This window comes from Triticum dicoccoides, chromosome 3A (assembly GCF_002162155.2).
Source record: "Triticum dicoccoides isolate Atlit2015 ecotype Zavitan chromosome 3A, WEW_v2.0, whole genome shotgun sequence".
Classification (NCBI taxonomy): Eukaryota; Viridiplantae; Streptophyta; class Magnoliopsida; order Poales; family Poaceae; genus Triticum; species Triticum dicoccoides.
This window is the reverse complement of record NC_041384.1, coordinates 519,874,416-519,890,800: the sequence shown is the minus strand read 5'-3', so window position 1 is coordinate 519,890,800 and position 16,385 is coordinate 519,874,416.

Genomic DNA, 16,385 nt, shown 5'->3' with positions numbered 1-16,385 from the left:
GGGCTTAGCTGCAGCCCAGTGCTCGCCTAAGATATAAAAAATCCTATCGAGTGAAGAGCAAACCTCTCACTCGGGGGCTTAGCTGCAGCCCAGTGCTCGCCTAAGATATAAAAATCCTACCGAGTGAAGAGCAAACCTCTCACTCGGGGGCTTAGCTGCAGCCCAGTGCTCGCCTAAGATATAAAAATCCTACCGAGTGAAGAGCAAACCTCTCACTCGGGGGCTTAGCTGCAGCCCAGTGCTCGCCTAAGTGGATTAAGGAATAAGTCGACTGCGGTGAGCGTCTTGCTTGAACCTGCAAAAGACATTTCAAGCCAAAAGCAATCATATTCAAACATCAAATTCAAGTTCGGAATGACACCTAAAGGAACCGAAAGTGCTCAGGCGCTAAGCCTGTTAAGGTTTATTGGTTACAACTCCACTCGGCATACCGAGGCAAATTTAATGCGTCGAGCTTAAAAGAAGTTTTTTACTCCTCCTGTGGAGGGCTGGAAGGTGCAACAAACTCATCAAGATCAATTCCGTCTGCGATCCGAGTGGCAGCAGCAATGAAAGTTTCCATAAAGGACCTGAAGTCGTGTTTCTTGGTGTTGGCCACCCGGAGGGCCGCCAGCTTGTCTTCTCGCGCATCTTTGCAGTGGACTCGGGCCAGACACAGAGCAACATCTGCACCGCACCGAGCCGAGGACTTTTTCCACTCCTGCACTCGACCCGGGACCGTGTTCAAGCGAGGCACCAACGACTCGAGGTCGTTCTGGAGTGTCTCCCTGGGCCAGAGCGTTGAGTCGATGCGAGATGTGGCGACCTTCAGCCTTGCAAGATAGTCCACGACAGCTGCAACACGGGACTCCAGTCGGAAAACATTCATGGCAACTTCGTCGTTCACCGGAGAATTGACAGGGTCAAGGTTTGGTTCCAGCCGGCTAGTCTCTTCTTCAAAGTCTTGACAAAATTGGCGATCACCGAGTCAAGGCAATGGTCGAATGGAAAAATCACAGCTGAAAATGATTGTTGAGCATAAAGGTTTACCTTCAAGCATAAGGAACAGCTTCTTGGCAAGACCACTCAGGAAGGCCTCCAGATCATTTTTCTTCTCAAGAGCAGCTTTCAGATTGGTATTTTCTTGTTCAAGCTTGATGACTGAAGCTAACTTCTCGTCGGCAAGCTTGATCCTCTCAGCTAGTTCAAGGTCTTTTTTCTGTTGGGCCTCCTTCACCTTACCTGCAAGTTACAGCAAGATCAGATTTCGAAACAAGTAAAGGGAAAAAGCAGTCGTCGAGATCTCACCAAACATACCTTTGGTCTCCTCCTTTGCCTTCGTCAGATTCTCCTGAGCCAGCTTCAAATCCAGCTCGAGCTGAATGTGTTTGTTTTCCAGCTCAGTGTAGCGAGTCGCAAGGTCACATGATCTCTGCGAAGAATCAATCGACTAAATGTCAAAGATAATTCACTTCCGAGTGAAAAAGGAAAAATCATGCGTTTCTAAGACTACAGTCGAATACAAGCATTCGACCGTAGTCTCAGGGACTACACCCAGTGGGTGCACTCAGCGTGCCCCCACTAATCCTGTTGAAGACAGAGTCGACCAGTCGACCTAAAAAAAAACATGTATTCTTTAAGACTGTAATCGACTGCAAGCAGTCGACCACAGTCTCGGGGACTACACCCAGTGGGTGCACTCAGCGTGCCCCCACCGGTTTGCGAAATCCAGTCGCCATAGTCGAATGACGGAAAGACTGAACTTATAAAGCCTAAGGCCGACTGCCCGTAGTCGACCTTAGCCTTGGGGACTACACCCAGTGGGTGCACTCAGCGTGCCCCCACCGGTTTGCGAAATCCATTCGCCATAGTCAAATGACGGAAAGACTGAACATATAAAGCCTAAGGCCGACTGCCAGCAGTCGACCTTAGCCTTGGGGACTACACCCAGCGGGTGCACTCAGCGTGCCCCCGCTAACACGGAGTTTAAATCGACACACCCACTGGGTGATTACTATAAATTCTGGAAAGAAAACAAGCGGTGGTCGACTGACCTGAACATTGCTTTGAAGGGCGGAACTCGCGTCGTAAGCTGCCTGGCTCGCATCTCGGATGGTCTTCAACTGCTCCATCATGATCCCTGCCTGGCGTATCGCCTCCTTCGCGGCATCAGCTTGGTCCTCTGGGACGTGGTGCGTCGTGAAGAGGGAGGGCTGCAGAGCACTCGTTAGTGGATCTGCGAAGGACACAGTGTGTCGAGTGGTGTTTTCCTCCTCCGCGACCAGAGTCTCAGGCACCGTCACATCCTGGGGCACCCTGCCGGCAGACGCTTTCCTACTCCTTCTGTGCTTCAGCGGCTCCTCATCTTCATCATCATCAGGGAGAGTGATAACAACATTGGATGGAGCTACAGAAAAGAATCAGAATTAGAGATCATGAGTCAGTCGACTAGAAACGGTGTTAAGAGCATAGTACCAGGTTTTGAGGTTGCTGCGTCCTCCATCTCATGGTCGTCAGCCCGGGCTGAGGTCTCAGAAGTAGCAGCACTGCAACTCCAAAGAGTCAGTCGACTAACTCCAGCGCCAACCAGAGATAATGTTCGCACAAAACAAGAAGACTCAAGCAGCATGATTACCTTGATATGGTGGGGATGGACACCTTCATCTTCGGCAGGAGCTTGGTCGGCTTTGACGGGGCCACCCTGGGCTGCTTCGACGCCTTTTCAGTCGGCGCCGGAGAGGTGGTCCGAGGGCGCTTGGTCGACTGTGTAACAGTCGCAACCGCCTTGCCACGTTCAGTCGCAGGGTCATGGACAAGTTTCGACCGCCTTTCCGAGCGCGGTGGTGCGACCTCCTCCTCCTCCTCTTCCTCGTCCTCATCGTCATCATCATCATCGTCATCATCATCATCATCATCCTCAGCGGCGTCCGAGTCCCACTCCTCCTCCTGGCTCTCGCCCCCGCTCGCTTCTCCCTCCTCGGTCGGAGCCTGTGCTCCATTGGGCATCGAGTACAGCTCAGTGAGGGCCTGATAGACATCAAGACAAAGATCAGTCGACCGATCGGCAGAGAAAACAGAAATAAATGTGACGAGAATACAATGGGAAGTGGAACAGACATACCTTGTTTGGATCACTGTGGCAGTCGAGTGGAGGAATCCTTCTGGCTCCGCAAGGGTTATCCTTGTTCCCAGTAATAGCGGCCATCCACCTTTCCAGAGTGGCATCGTCGACTGCTTCTGGATTGACCCGAGTCACATCCTCAGTCCCGCAGTACAACCACATGCAATGGCTCCGGAACTGAAGAGGCTGGATACGACGCCTAAGAAAAACCTCCAGGAGATCCATACCCGTCACTCCCTCCCGAACCAACTGAACTACACGCTCCATCAGCATCTTCACGTCAGCTTTCTCCTCCGGAATCACCTTCAGAGAGGAGGGCTTGTTCACTCGGCCCATGGTGAACTGAGGGAGTCCACTCGACTGCCCCGGCGTCGACTGATCCTGGCAGTAGAACCAGGTCGACTGCCAACCTCTGACTGACTCGGGAAATGTCATGGCTGGGAAGGTGCTCTTGTTCCTCATCTGGATCCCCAGACCCCCACACATTTGGACAACTCGGGTTTTTTCGTCGCCTGGGCTCGCCTTCTTCACGGTCTGAGAGCGACACGTGAATATGTGCTTGAACAAACCCCAATGCGGTCGACAACCCAGGAAACTCTCACACATGGACACAAACGCGGCAAGATAGGCGATAGAATTCGGGGTGAAGTGATGGAGTTGCGCTCCAAAAAAGTTCAAGAAACCAAGGAATAAAATGCTCGGCGGCAAAGAAAATCCGCGGTCGACATGGGTAGCCAGAAGCACGCACTCACCCTCTTCCGGCTGGGGCTGCCACTCTTTCCCCAGAAGCCTCGCAGCTCCATGGGGGATCAGGCCCTCGTTGGCCATGTCGAGGAGATCCTTCTCCGTGATGGTCGACTGGATCCAATCTCCCTGGACCCAGCCTTTTGGCAGGCGAGATCTAGACGAAGACCCGCCACGACTGGTGGATCTCCCCTTCGCCTTCTCCGTCGCCGACGCCTTCTTCACGCGTTCCAACGCCGCCGTCTTCTCCTTGACCATGGCTGCCGGCGGGACGCGCGAGGGGAGGTTGTGCGGAGGCGAGAGCGAGCGCGTTGGGCGGAGACGAAGGGAACAGAGGGAGAATGCTGAGGCACTGTTCAAAAAACCCTCGCTGGGCGCATTTATAAGATCCCTTCCGAGTGGATGACAGGTGGGCCCGGTCGATCTAATCATATCCTGAACAGTTATGCGGACGCGATACGTGGCGAAAAAAGTGGCGCGGGGATCGAGGCGTCTATGCCCTGTCCCGTCCGAACACCGCGGTCCGCCCCTCTTCGCGCGCTTCCCCAAATTTCGCATCCCGCGGATTCCGCGAACGGCAGATCGGTCTGCCAAACGCGGGATTTCCTGCGATCCGTCGCTCAGAAATCGGCGAAGTCCAAAAGATCACCCGACGAAGGAAAAGAATGGATCGAGTCGACTGAAGAAAAGTTGCTCACTATTAACAAAGAGATTTTTTTCAAAACAACGCACGACCAGTACGCGAAGGCCAATCGGAAACAACATCAACTCCTTCATCACCCGAGCCTCAATCCATTCGGGGGCTAATGATGGAGTGATGTACCTAGGGTAGGGTCACAGACCTGATCTAAGTACCCTGCCCGAGGACACCCTTAGAAGAGATCACCTTCCAGTCGACCTACGAGGGACTCACTCGATTGACTTGAAGGACTCGACCACGAAGACTCACTCGACCACCAGAAGGTCAAGAGGTACTCTACACTGCAACGGCCTGTAATTAAGTAGACTTTATGATAGTAAAGACACTTTATGTGGGGCGTTATCAGTAACGCCCCGGACTTAATGTACCTTAAACCCTTCATTACGTGGGTTGGCTGGGGTCCTGGCGCACTCTATATAAGCCACCCCCCCCACAGGCAGAAGGGTTCGGCACCCTGTAATCCATATACACATAATCCACTCGACCGCCTCCGGGCTCCGAGACGTAGGGCTTTTACTTCCTCCGAGAAGGGCCTGAACTCGTACATCTCTTGTGCTTACAACCTCTCCATAGCTAGGACCTTGCCTCTCCATACCTACCCCCCACTCTACTGTCAGACTTAGATCCACGACAGATAGGTGTTAAGCTTGCATCGACGTAACTCTTTACGTCGAACTCTTTATCACCTCCATAACCGAGAAACATATCCTTATTCCTATAAGGATAATTTAGACCGCTATCTGGTGATCTACTCCTAGATCACCTTTGTACCCTCTTGCCAAATATGTGGCAAGGCACACATCAGGTGTGGTACTCAGCATGGCATATCGTATGGAGCCTATGACAAAAGCATAGGGGGCGACCTTTGTCCTTCCTCTTTCTTCTGCCGTGGTCGAGCTTTAAGTCTTAACTTCATACCTTACAACTCAGGCAAGAACTCTTTCTTTGACTGATCCATCTTGAACACCTTCAAGATCATGTCAAGGTATGTGTTCATTTGAAATTACCATTAAGCGTTTTGATCTATCCTTATAGATCTTGATGCTCAATGTTCAAGTAGCTTAATCTAGGATTTCCATTGAAAAACACTTTCCAAATAACCCTATATGCTTTCCAGAAATTCTACGTCATTTCTGATCAACAACATATACTCATCAGAAATTCTATAGTGCTCCCACTCACTTCTTTGGAAATACAAGTTTCTCATAAACTTTGTATACACCCAAAAACTTTGATCATCTCATCAAAGCATACATTCCAACTCCGAGATGCTTACTCCAGTCCTTAGAAGGATTGCTGGAGCTTTGCATACTTGTTAGCATCTTTCAGGATTGACAAAACCTTTCGGTTGTATCACATACAACCTTTCCTCAAGAAAATCATGGAGGAAACAATGTTTTTACATCCTATCTGCAAGATTTCATAAATAATGCAGTAATCGCTAATATAATTCCAACAGACTCTTAGCATCGCTACAAGTGAGAAAGTCTCATCGTAGTCAACTCCTTGAACTTGTCGGAAAACATCTTAACGACAAGTCGAGCTTTCTTAATGGTGATACTTACCATCATTGTCCGTCTTCCTTTTAAAATCCATATGTACCTAACAGCCTTACGACCATCAAGTAGTTCTTCCAAAGTCTACACTTTGTTTTCATATATGGATCCTCTCTCGGATTATATGGCCTCGAGCCATTTTGGAATCCAGGCCCACCATCGCTTCTCCATAGCTCGTAGGTTCATTGTTGTCTAGCAACATGACTTCCAAGACAGGATTACATACCATTCTGAAGTAGTACACATCCTTGTCATCCCACGAGGTTTGGTAGTGACCTGATCTGAAGTTTCATGATCACTATCATAAGCTTCCACTTCAATTGGTGTAGGTGCCGCAGGAACAACTCCCTGTGCCCTGCCACACACTAGTTGAAGAGACGGTTCAATAACCTCATCAAGTCTCCACCATCCTCCCACTCAATTCTTTCGAGAGAAACTTTTCCTTGGGAAAGGACCCGATTCTAGAAACAATCCCTTATTGCTTTCGGATCTGAGATAGGAGGTACACCCAACTGTTTTGGGTGTCCTATGAAGATGCATTTATCCGCTTTGGGTTCGAGCTTGTCAGCCTGAAACTTTTCACATAAGCGTCGCAGCCCCAAACCTTTTAACAAATGACAGCTTAGGTTTCTCTAAACCATAGTTCATATGGTGTCATCTCATCGGAATTATGTGGTGCCCTATTTAAAGTGAATGTGGTTGTCTCTAATGCCTAACCCATAAACTATCGTGGTAATTCGATAAGAGACATCATGGTATGCATCATATCCAATAGGGTGCAATTATGATGTTCGGACACACCATCATACTATGGTGTTTCAGGCTGTATTAGTTATGAAACAATTTCCACAATTTCTTAATTCTGTGCCAAACTCGTAATTCAGATATTCATCTCTATGATCATATCATAGATATTTTATCCTCTTGTCACGACGATCTCTCACCTTCACCATGAAATTACTTGAACCTTTCAATACTTCAGACTCGTGATTCATCAAGTAAATATACTCAACATCTACTCAAATCATTTGTGAAGTAAGAACATAACGATATCCACTACACGCCTCAGCACTCATTGGACTGCACACATGAAAATGTATTACTTCCAACAAGTTGCTTTCTAGTTCCATTTTACTGAAAACGAGGCTTTCAGTCATCTTGCCCATGTGGTATGATTTGCATGTCTCAAGTGATTCAAAATCAAGTGAGTCCAAACGGTCCATTTGCATGGAGTTTCTTCATGCATATACACCAATAGACATGGTTCGCATGTCTCAAACTTTTCAAAAATGAGTGAGCCCAAAGATCCATCAACATGGAGCTTCTTCATGCGTTTTATACCGATATGACTTACGTGGCAGTGCCACAAGTAGGTGGTACTATCGTTACTATCTTATATCTTTTGGCATGAACATGTGTATCACTATGATCAAGATTCAATAAACCATTCATTTTAGGTGCAAGACCATTGAAGGTATTATTCAAATAAACAGAGTAACCATTATTCTCCTTAAATGAATAACCGTATTGCGATAGACATAATCCAATCATGTCTATGCTCAATGCAAACACCAATCTCGATGGTAGAGGGAGCGTGCGATGCTTGATCACATCAAGCTTGGGAAAAACTTCCAACACATATCGCCAGCTCACCTTTAGCTAGTCTCCGTTTACTCCGCAGCCTTTTATTTCGAGTTTACTAACACTTAGCAACCGAACCGGTATCTAATACCATGGTGCTACTAGGAGTACTAGTAAAGTACACATTAACACAATGTATATCCAATATACTTCTATCGACCTTGCCAGCCTTCTCATCTACCAAGTATCTAGGGTAATTCTGCTCCAGTGGCTGTTCCCCTTATTACAGAAGCACTTAGTCTCGGGTTTGGGTTCAACCTTGGGTTTCTTCACTAGAGCAGCAGCTGATTTTCCGTTTCATGAAGTATCCCTTCTTGCCCTTGCCCTTCCTGAAACTAGTGGTTTCACCAACCATCAACAATTGATGCTCCTTCTTGATTTCTACTTTTGTGGTGTCAAACATCGCGAATATCTCAAGGATCATCATATATGTCCCTGATATATTATAGTTCATCACGAAGCTCTAGCAGCTTGGTGGTAATGAGTTCGGAGAAACATCACTATCTCATCTAGAAGATCAACTCCCACTCGATTCAAATGATTGTTGTACTCAGACAATCTGAGCACAAGCTCAACAATTGACCTTTTCTCCCTTAGTTTGTAGGCTAAGAAAATCGTCGGAGGTCTTATACCTCTTGACGTGGGCACGAGCCTGAAATCCCAATTTCAGCCCTCGAAACATCTCATATGTTTCGCGATGTTTCAAAACGTCTTCGGTGCCTCAACTCTAAACCGTTTAACTGAACTATCATGTAGTTATCAAAATGTGTATGTCAAATGTTCGCAACATCCACAGACGACGTTCGAGGTTTAGCACACTGAGTGGTGCATTAAGGACACAAGCCTTCTATGAAGCAATGAGGACAATCCTCAGTTTACAGACCTAGTCCGCATAATTGCTACTATCAACTTTCAACTAAATTTTCTCCAGGAACATATCTAAACAGTAGAACTGAAGCGCGAGCCATGACATATTTTGCCAAGACCTTTTGACTATGTTCAGGATAATTAAGTTCATCTTATGAACTCCCACTCAGATAGACATCCCTCTAGTCATCTAAGTGATTACATGATCTGAGTCAACTAGGCCGTGTCCGATCATCACGTGAGACGAACTAGTCAACATCGGTGAACATCTTCATGTTGATCGTATCTTCTATACGACTCATGTTCGACCTTTCGGTCTTCTGTGTTCCGAGGCCATGTCTGTACATGCTAGGCTCGTTAAGTCAACCTAAGTGTTTGCATGTGTAAATCTGTCTTACACCCGTTGTATGTGAACGTTGGAATCTATCACACCCGATCATCACGTGGTGCTTCGAAACAACGAACTGTCGCAACGGTGCACAGTTAGGGGGAACACTTTCTTGAAATTATTATGAGGGATCATCTTATTTACCACCGTCGTTCTAAGTAAACAAGATGCAAAAACATGATAAACATCACATGCAATCAAATAGTGACATGATATGGCCAATATCATTTTGCTCCTTTTGATCTCCATCTTCGGGGCTCCATGATCATCATCGTCACCGGCATGACACCATGATCTCCATCATCATGATCTCCATCATCGTGTCTTCATGAAATTGTCTCGCCAACTATTACTTCTACTACTACAGCTAACGGTTAGCAATAAAGTAAAGTAATTACATGACGTTTATGTTGACACGCAGGTCATAAATAAATTAAGACAACTCCTGTGGCTCCTGCCGGTTGTCATACTCATCGACATGCAAGTCGTGATTCCTATTACAAGAACATGATCAATCTCATACATCACATATATCATTCATCACATCCTTTTGGCCATATCACATCACAAAACACTTGCTGCAAAAACAAGTTAGACATCCTCTAATTGTTGTTGCAAGTTTTTTTTTACATGGCTGCTATAGGTTTCTAGCAAGAACGTTTCTTACCTACGCCAAAACCACAACGTGAATTGCCAATTTCTATTTACCCTTCATAAGGACCCTGTTCATCGAATCCGATCTGACTAAAGTGGGAGAGATAGACACCCGCTAGCCACCTTATGCAACTAGTGCATGTCAGTCGGTGGAACCTGCCTCACGTAAGAGTACGTGTAAGGTCGGTCTGGGCCGCTTCATCCCACGATGCCGCCGAATCAAGATAAGACTAGTAACGGCAAGATAATTGACAATATCGACGCCCACAACTGCTTTGTGTTCTACTCGTGCATAGAAACTACGCATAGACCTAGCTCTGATAACACTGTTGGGGAACGTAGCAGAAATTCAAAATTTTCTACGCATCACCAAGATCAATCTATGGAGTAATCTAGCAACAAGGACAAGGAGAGTGCATCTACATACCCTTATAGATCGCTAAGCGGAAGCGTTCAAGTGAACGGGGTTGATGGAGTCATACTCGTCGTGATCCAAATCACCGATGATCCTAGTGCCGAACGGACGGCACCTCCGTGTTCAACACACGTACAGCCCGGTGACGTCTCCTACGCCTTGATCCAGCAAGGGGAGAAGGAGAGGTTGGGGAAGACTCCATCCAGCAGCAGCACGACGGCGTGGTGGTGGTGGAGGAGCGTGGTACTCCAGCAGGGCTTCGCCAAGCACCGCAAGAGACGAGGAGGGAGAGGGGTAGGGCTGCGCCAAGAAGGTGATTGAATTGTGTCTATGGCAGCCCAAAACCTCAAGTATATGTAGGGGGAGGGGAAGGGCTGCGCCCCACCTAGGTTTCCACCCCTAGGGGTGGCGGCCAGCCCTAGATCCCATCTAGGGGGGCGGCCATTGGGGAGAGAGGGGGGCGCACCACTAGGTCCGATAGAATTGGGTGGCAATCCCTTCAACTAGGTCCGAGCTGTTCCATCCAACATCATGGTAAAATACTTGGCCATTGCAGCGTCGCTAACCTCCAACAACTCCATAGCCATCTCATAACTCTCAATCCAAGCCCCCGGCTGTAGGTCAGCCGTGTAATTAGGCACCTTACGAGGCCCCTTGAAATCTTTTGGCAATCGCTCATTGCGTATGGCCGGTACCAAGCAAGGTACGCCTCCGGTTCTTGTGGCCACTCCTGCCTCAACCGAGGTTGCTGGATAAGCCAGAAAGGTTTGATGAGCTGCCTGCTCTGCTGCTACTTGAGCCACTCGTTCCGCCTCTTGACGTATCCTCTCTTGATCTGCCAAGTTAAGGGCTCCCGCCCGCACCGGCTCATGCCTATATGGCCGGTTGTTACGTTGAGCATTACTTGACATCTCTGCAGACTCCATATGCCTACTGTAATTCGGGCTCCGGCTTGGGCGAGGAGTTGAATGAATCCTGTCTCAACTGTAGGAGTATGCATCCTGCTGGGCCAGAACTGTCTGAAGTAGTTCTCTCACCCTCCGGGTTTCAATTGCTGCTGGCGAGTTGCCTTCCATTGGGAGAGCCGCCAAACGAGCCGACGCTGCAATGAGGTTTTCTAGGGGGTTGAGGAAGTGACCCGGAGGTGTTGACACATAACGAGGAGGAACTGTATTTACACGAGGTGGCTCCTTGGTGCATGGCTGAACTGGTGCACCGGGTGTTGTGACCCGGTTTGCCTCCGGCGGGTGGCTCCCCCCAGCCCCGGGTGTAGGGAACAGGTTCCTCGGATCCAGCGTTAGAGGCAGGCGCGATTGATTTTTCTGATGCCTCCTCCTCGTGACCTTGTTTGATGCGTTAAGATCCACCGAGAGTCGGAAAGTTTCTGCTTGAAGTTGCTGAGCACGAGCGTCCAGAGCTACTCATTCTGCTACCATCCAGATTTCTTCCACGGCTAGATTTTCTTTAGCTTGCACCATCTCCTCCCGCACGCGTGCCACTTCTGCGTCGTGCTAGGCTTTATCCGCCGGCTCTACTGCAGCGGTTAACAGAGTCGTCAGCCGATCCATGAGGTCCATTAGAATCTGAGCTGGGGGGCATGCAGGGTCTCCTGATCCAGCTGCTGCCGACCCGGTAGCTACCGCTGCCGATGCGGTAGAATTCTGCCCGGGCTGCGTCCCCGCCATGAAGACTCCGGCCCAATTCGGCGGCTCAAGAGGGTTCGGAATACTGCTGCCATCAGAACAGCCCCTAAGCATGACGTCTTGCAGCTGGTACAATGAGTCCATCTCACCTGTTGATGATGCAGTATCAGAGTAGATGGCCGTCTCCCCGCCTTCCATCGATCCTTCGGAGTATTCACCGCCATGGATATAGCCTACGAAGGCATGTTTCATGACAGATTAAACATGGGCGGTCCTGGCGCGCTGAGCCGTTTCGATGAGGTTGGTGTGCACGTCCAGCTCAGGGCCTGACTCGCCGATCCGGCCGATGAAGACGTGAATTCCTCCGAAGGGGACCCGGTACCCGTACTCGATTGAGCCGGCCTCGGGGCCCCAGCCTTCGTCGTCGATGTAGAGCTTGTCGCGTCGACTCTTGGTCATCTGGCCCACAATGTATCCCTTGAGCCCTTCGAAGTTGCCCTTCAAGAACTCAAATCCATCGTGCGCTGGCCCCACGGTGGGCGCCAACTGTCGTGGAGTTGACATGGAAGATGTCCTAGAGCAAGGACTTAGTCGTAGGGCCATCGCACTAGGAAGCTTAAAGGGGTTAATCGGGACAAGGGACACACGAGAGAGTTTTTATACTAGTTCGGCCCCTTACGATGAAGGTAAAAGCCTACGTCTAGTTGGGATTGGTATTGCTGAAGTTTCAATCTCCAAGGGGCTCAACTCGCCGGCTTGGTTATCGACTTGGTTGTTTCTTAACCTAAGCCACCACCAGGTCGTCCCCTTATATACATGGGTTGACGCCTGGTGGCCTAGAGAGTCCCGGCCGGCTCATAACCGTGTCTGGCTCGGTGACTTCCTTTACATGCCTTTCTTTACAAGTCTTTCCCTACATACGACGGTTTACAATATCGGGCCTTCTATATGCTTAATAAACTATCATCTTGAATGTATATTGAGCTTCTTATGTAACCCGCCATTAGGGTTGACCCAGCCCCTCCTGGGCGGGTCATACTGGTAGTAATATCCCCAACAGTTTGGGAGGAAAAGGCATGGGTTTCTGAACCCATGGTTCTCTTTCTTTACCATGTTTCCTAGCAACAAAGTCTTTCTTATCATAACGTTGATTCTTTGATTGTGGGTTATCAAGATCAACAACAGGTTCAATTTCTACATCATTATCATTACTAGGTTGAGCATCATCATGAACATTATCATTAACACTAGTTTCAGGTTCATTACCAGATTGAGTTTCAGCATCAGAAATAGAAATATCATTTGGATTCTCAGGTGTTTCAGTAACATGTTCACTAGAAGCATGCAAAGTCCTATCATTTTTCTTGTTCTTCCTTTTAGAAGGACTAGGTGCATCTATATTATTTCTCTGAGAATCTTGCTCAATTCTCTTAGGGCGGCCTTCAGGATACAAAGGTTCCCAAGTCATTCTACCAGTTCTAGTAGCCACTCTAACAGCATTATCATTATCCTTACTATTCAATTCATTGAGCACGTCATTTTGAGCTTTAAGTACTTGTTCTACTTGAGTGGTAACCATAGAAGCATGTTTACTAATAAGTTTAAGTTCACCTTTGACATTAGCCATATAATCACCCAAGTGTTCAAGCATATTTGAATTGTATTTCAATTGTCTACCAAAATAAGCATTAAAGTGTTCTTGCTTAGCCATAAATTTATCAAACTCATCTAAGCATGGGCTAGCAAACTTAGTAAATGGGATTTCAGCTTTATCATATCTATAGAGAGAATTTACCTTTACTACTTGTGTTGGGTTATCAAGACCATGAGTTTCTTCAATAGGTGATGGATCAAGATCATATGTTTCTTCAACAAGCGGTAAATTAAGACCATGTATTTCTTCAATAGGAGGTAAATTCTTAACATCTTCGGCTTTAATACCTTTTTCTTTCATAGATTTCTTTGCCTCTTGCATATCTTCAGGACTGAGAAATAGAATACCCCTCTTCTTCGGAGTTGGTTTAGGAATAGGCTCAGGAATTGGCTCCGGAGGTGTCCAATTATTTTCATTTGTCAACATATTATTCAATAGAATTTCAGCTTCATCCGGTGTTCTTTCCCTGAAAACAGAACCAACACAACTGTCCAGGTAATCTCTAGAAGCATCGATTAGTCCATTATAAAAGATATCAAGTATTTCATTTTTCTTAAGAGGATGATCAGGCAAAGCATTAAGTAATTGGAGAAGCCTCCCCCAAGCTTGTGGGAGACTCTCTTCTTTAATTTGCACAAAATTATATATATATCCCTTAAAGCAGCTTGTTTCTTATGAGTAGGGAAATATTTAGCAGAGAAGTAATAAATTATATCCTGGGGACTACGCACACAACCAGGATCAAGAGAATTAAACCATATCTTAGCATCAGCCTTTAATGAGAACGGAAATATTTTAAGGATATAAAAGTAATGAGTTCTCTCATCAGTCGTGAACAGGGTGGCTATATCATTTAATTTAGTAAGATGTGCCAGCACAGTTTTAGATTCATAACCATGAAAAGGATCAAATTCAACCAAAGTAATTATATTAGGATCAACAGAGGTAACACAAATAGGTGAAGTAGCAAAAGCAGGGTCAGGTTTCATTCTAGCATTTAGAGATTGCTTATTCCATTTAGCTAATAACCTCTTAAGTTCGTATATATCTTTGCAAGCTAAAATAGCTAAAGAGGCTTCTTGATCAAAAACATAACCCTTAGGAATAACAAGTGATTCATCATCATCACTTTCATCAGTATTATCAGATTCAATATTTTCAATCTCTCTAGCCCTAGCCAGTTGTTCATCAAGAAATTAACCAAGTGGCACGGTAGTATCAAGCATAGAAGTAGTTTCATCATAAGTATCATGTATAGCAGAAGTAGCATTATCAATAATATGCGACATATCAGAACGAATAGCAGAAGCAGTTTTAGGTGTCGCAAGCTTACTCAAAACAGAAGGTGAATCAAGTGCAGAGCTAGATGGCAGTTCCTTACCTCTCCTCGTAGTTGAGGGATAAATCTTGGTTCTTGGATCTTTCAAGTTCTTCATAATGACAAGCAGATATAAATCCCAAGTGACTCAAAAAATAGAGCTATGCTCCCCGGCAATGGCGCCAGAAAATAGTCTTCATAACCCACAAGTATAGGGGATCGCAACAGTTTTTGAGGGTAAAGTATTCAACCCAAATTTATTGATTCGACACAAGGAGAGCCAAAGAATACTCTCAAGTATTAGCAGCTGAGTTGTCAATTCAACCACACCTGGAAACTTAGTATCTGTAGCAAAGTGTTTAGTAGCAAAGTAATATGATAGTAGTGGTAATGGTAGCAAAAGGTAACGGTAGTAAAAGTAATGTTTTTGGTATTTTGTAGTGATGATAGCAATAACAACGGGAAAGTAAATAAGCAAAGAACAATGTATGGAAAGCTCTTAGGCAATGGATCGGTGATGGAGAATTATGCCGGATGCGGTTCATCATGTAACAGTCATAACCTAGGGTGACACAGAACTAGCTCTAGTTCATTGATATAATGTAGGCATGTATTCCGAACATAGTCATACGTGCTTATGGAAAAGAACTTGCATGACATATTTTGTCCTACCCTCCCGTGGGAGCGGGGTCCTTACGGAAACTAAGGGATATTAAGGCCTCATTTTAATAGAGTACCGGAACAAAGCATTAACACATAATGAATACATGAACTCCTCAAACTACGGTCATCACCGGTAAGTATCCCGATTATTGTCACTTCGGGGTTAACGGATCATAACACATAATAGGTGACTATAGACTTGCAAGATAGGATCAAGAACACTCATATATTGATGAAAACATAATAGGTTCAGATCTGAAATCATGGCACTCGGGCCCTAGTGACAAGCATTAAGCATAGCAAAGTCATAGCAACATCAACCTCAGAACATAGTGGATACTAGGGATCAAACCCTAACAAAACTAACTCAATTACATGATAGATCCCATCCAACCCATCACCGTCCAGCAAGCCTACGATGGGATTACTCACGCACGACGGTGAGCATCATGAAATTGGTGATGGAGGATGGTTGATGATGACGATGGCGACGGATTCCCCACTCGGGAGCCCCGAACGGGCTCTAGATCAGCCCTCCCGAGAGGTTTTAGGGCTTGACGGCGGCTCCGTATCATAAAACGTGATGAATTCTTCTCCCTGATTTTTTTTCTCCCCGAAACACAATATATAGAGTTAGAGTTGGAGTTGAAGAGGCACCAGGGGGCCCACGAGGTAGGGGGCGCGCCCTAGGGGGTAGGCGCGTCCCCCACCCTCGTGGATAGGTGGTGGGGCCCCTGGCCTTCATATTTTGTAGGTACTTTTTATATTTTCCAAAAAGTTGCTCCATGAAGTTTCAGCTCATTCCGAGAACGTTTGTTTCTGCACATAAATAACACCATGGTAATTCTGCTGAAAACTGCGTCAGTCCGGTTAGTTCCATTCAAATCATGCAAGTTAGAGTCCAAAACAAGGGCAAAAATGTTTGGAAAAGTAGATGCGACGGAGACATATCATGCAAGCATCTCGGAGTTGGAATATACGCTTTGATGAGGTGATCAAAGCATATGGTTTTATATAGACTTTCGGAAAAGCCTGTATTTAC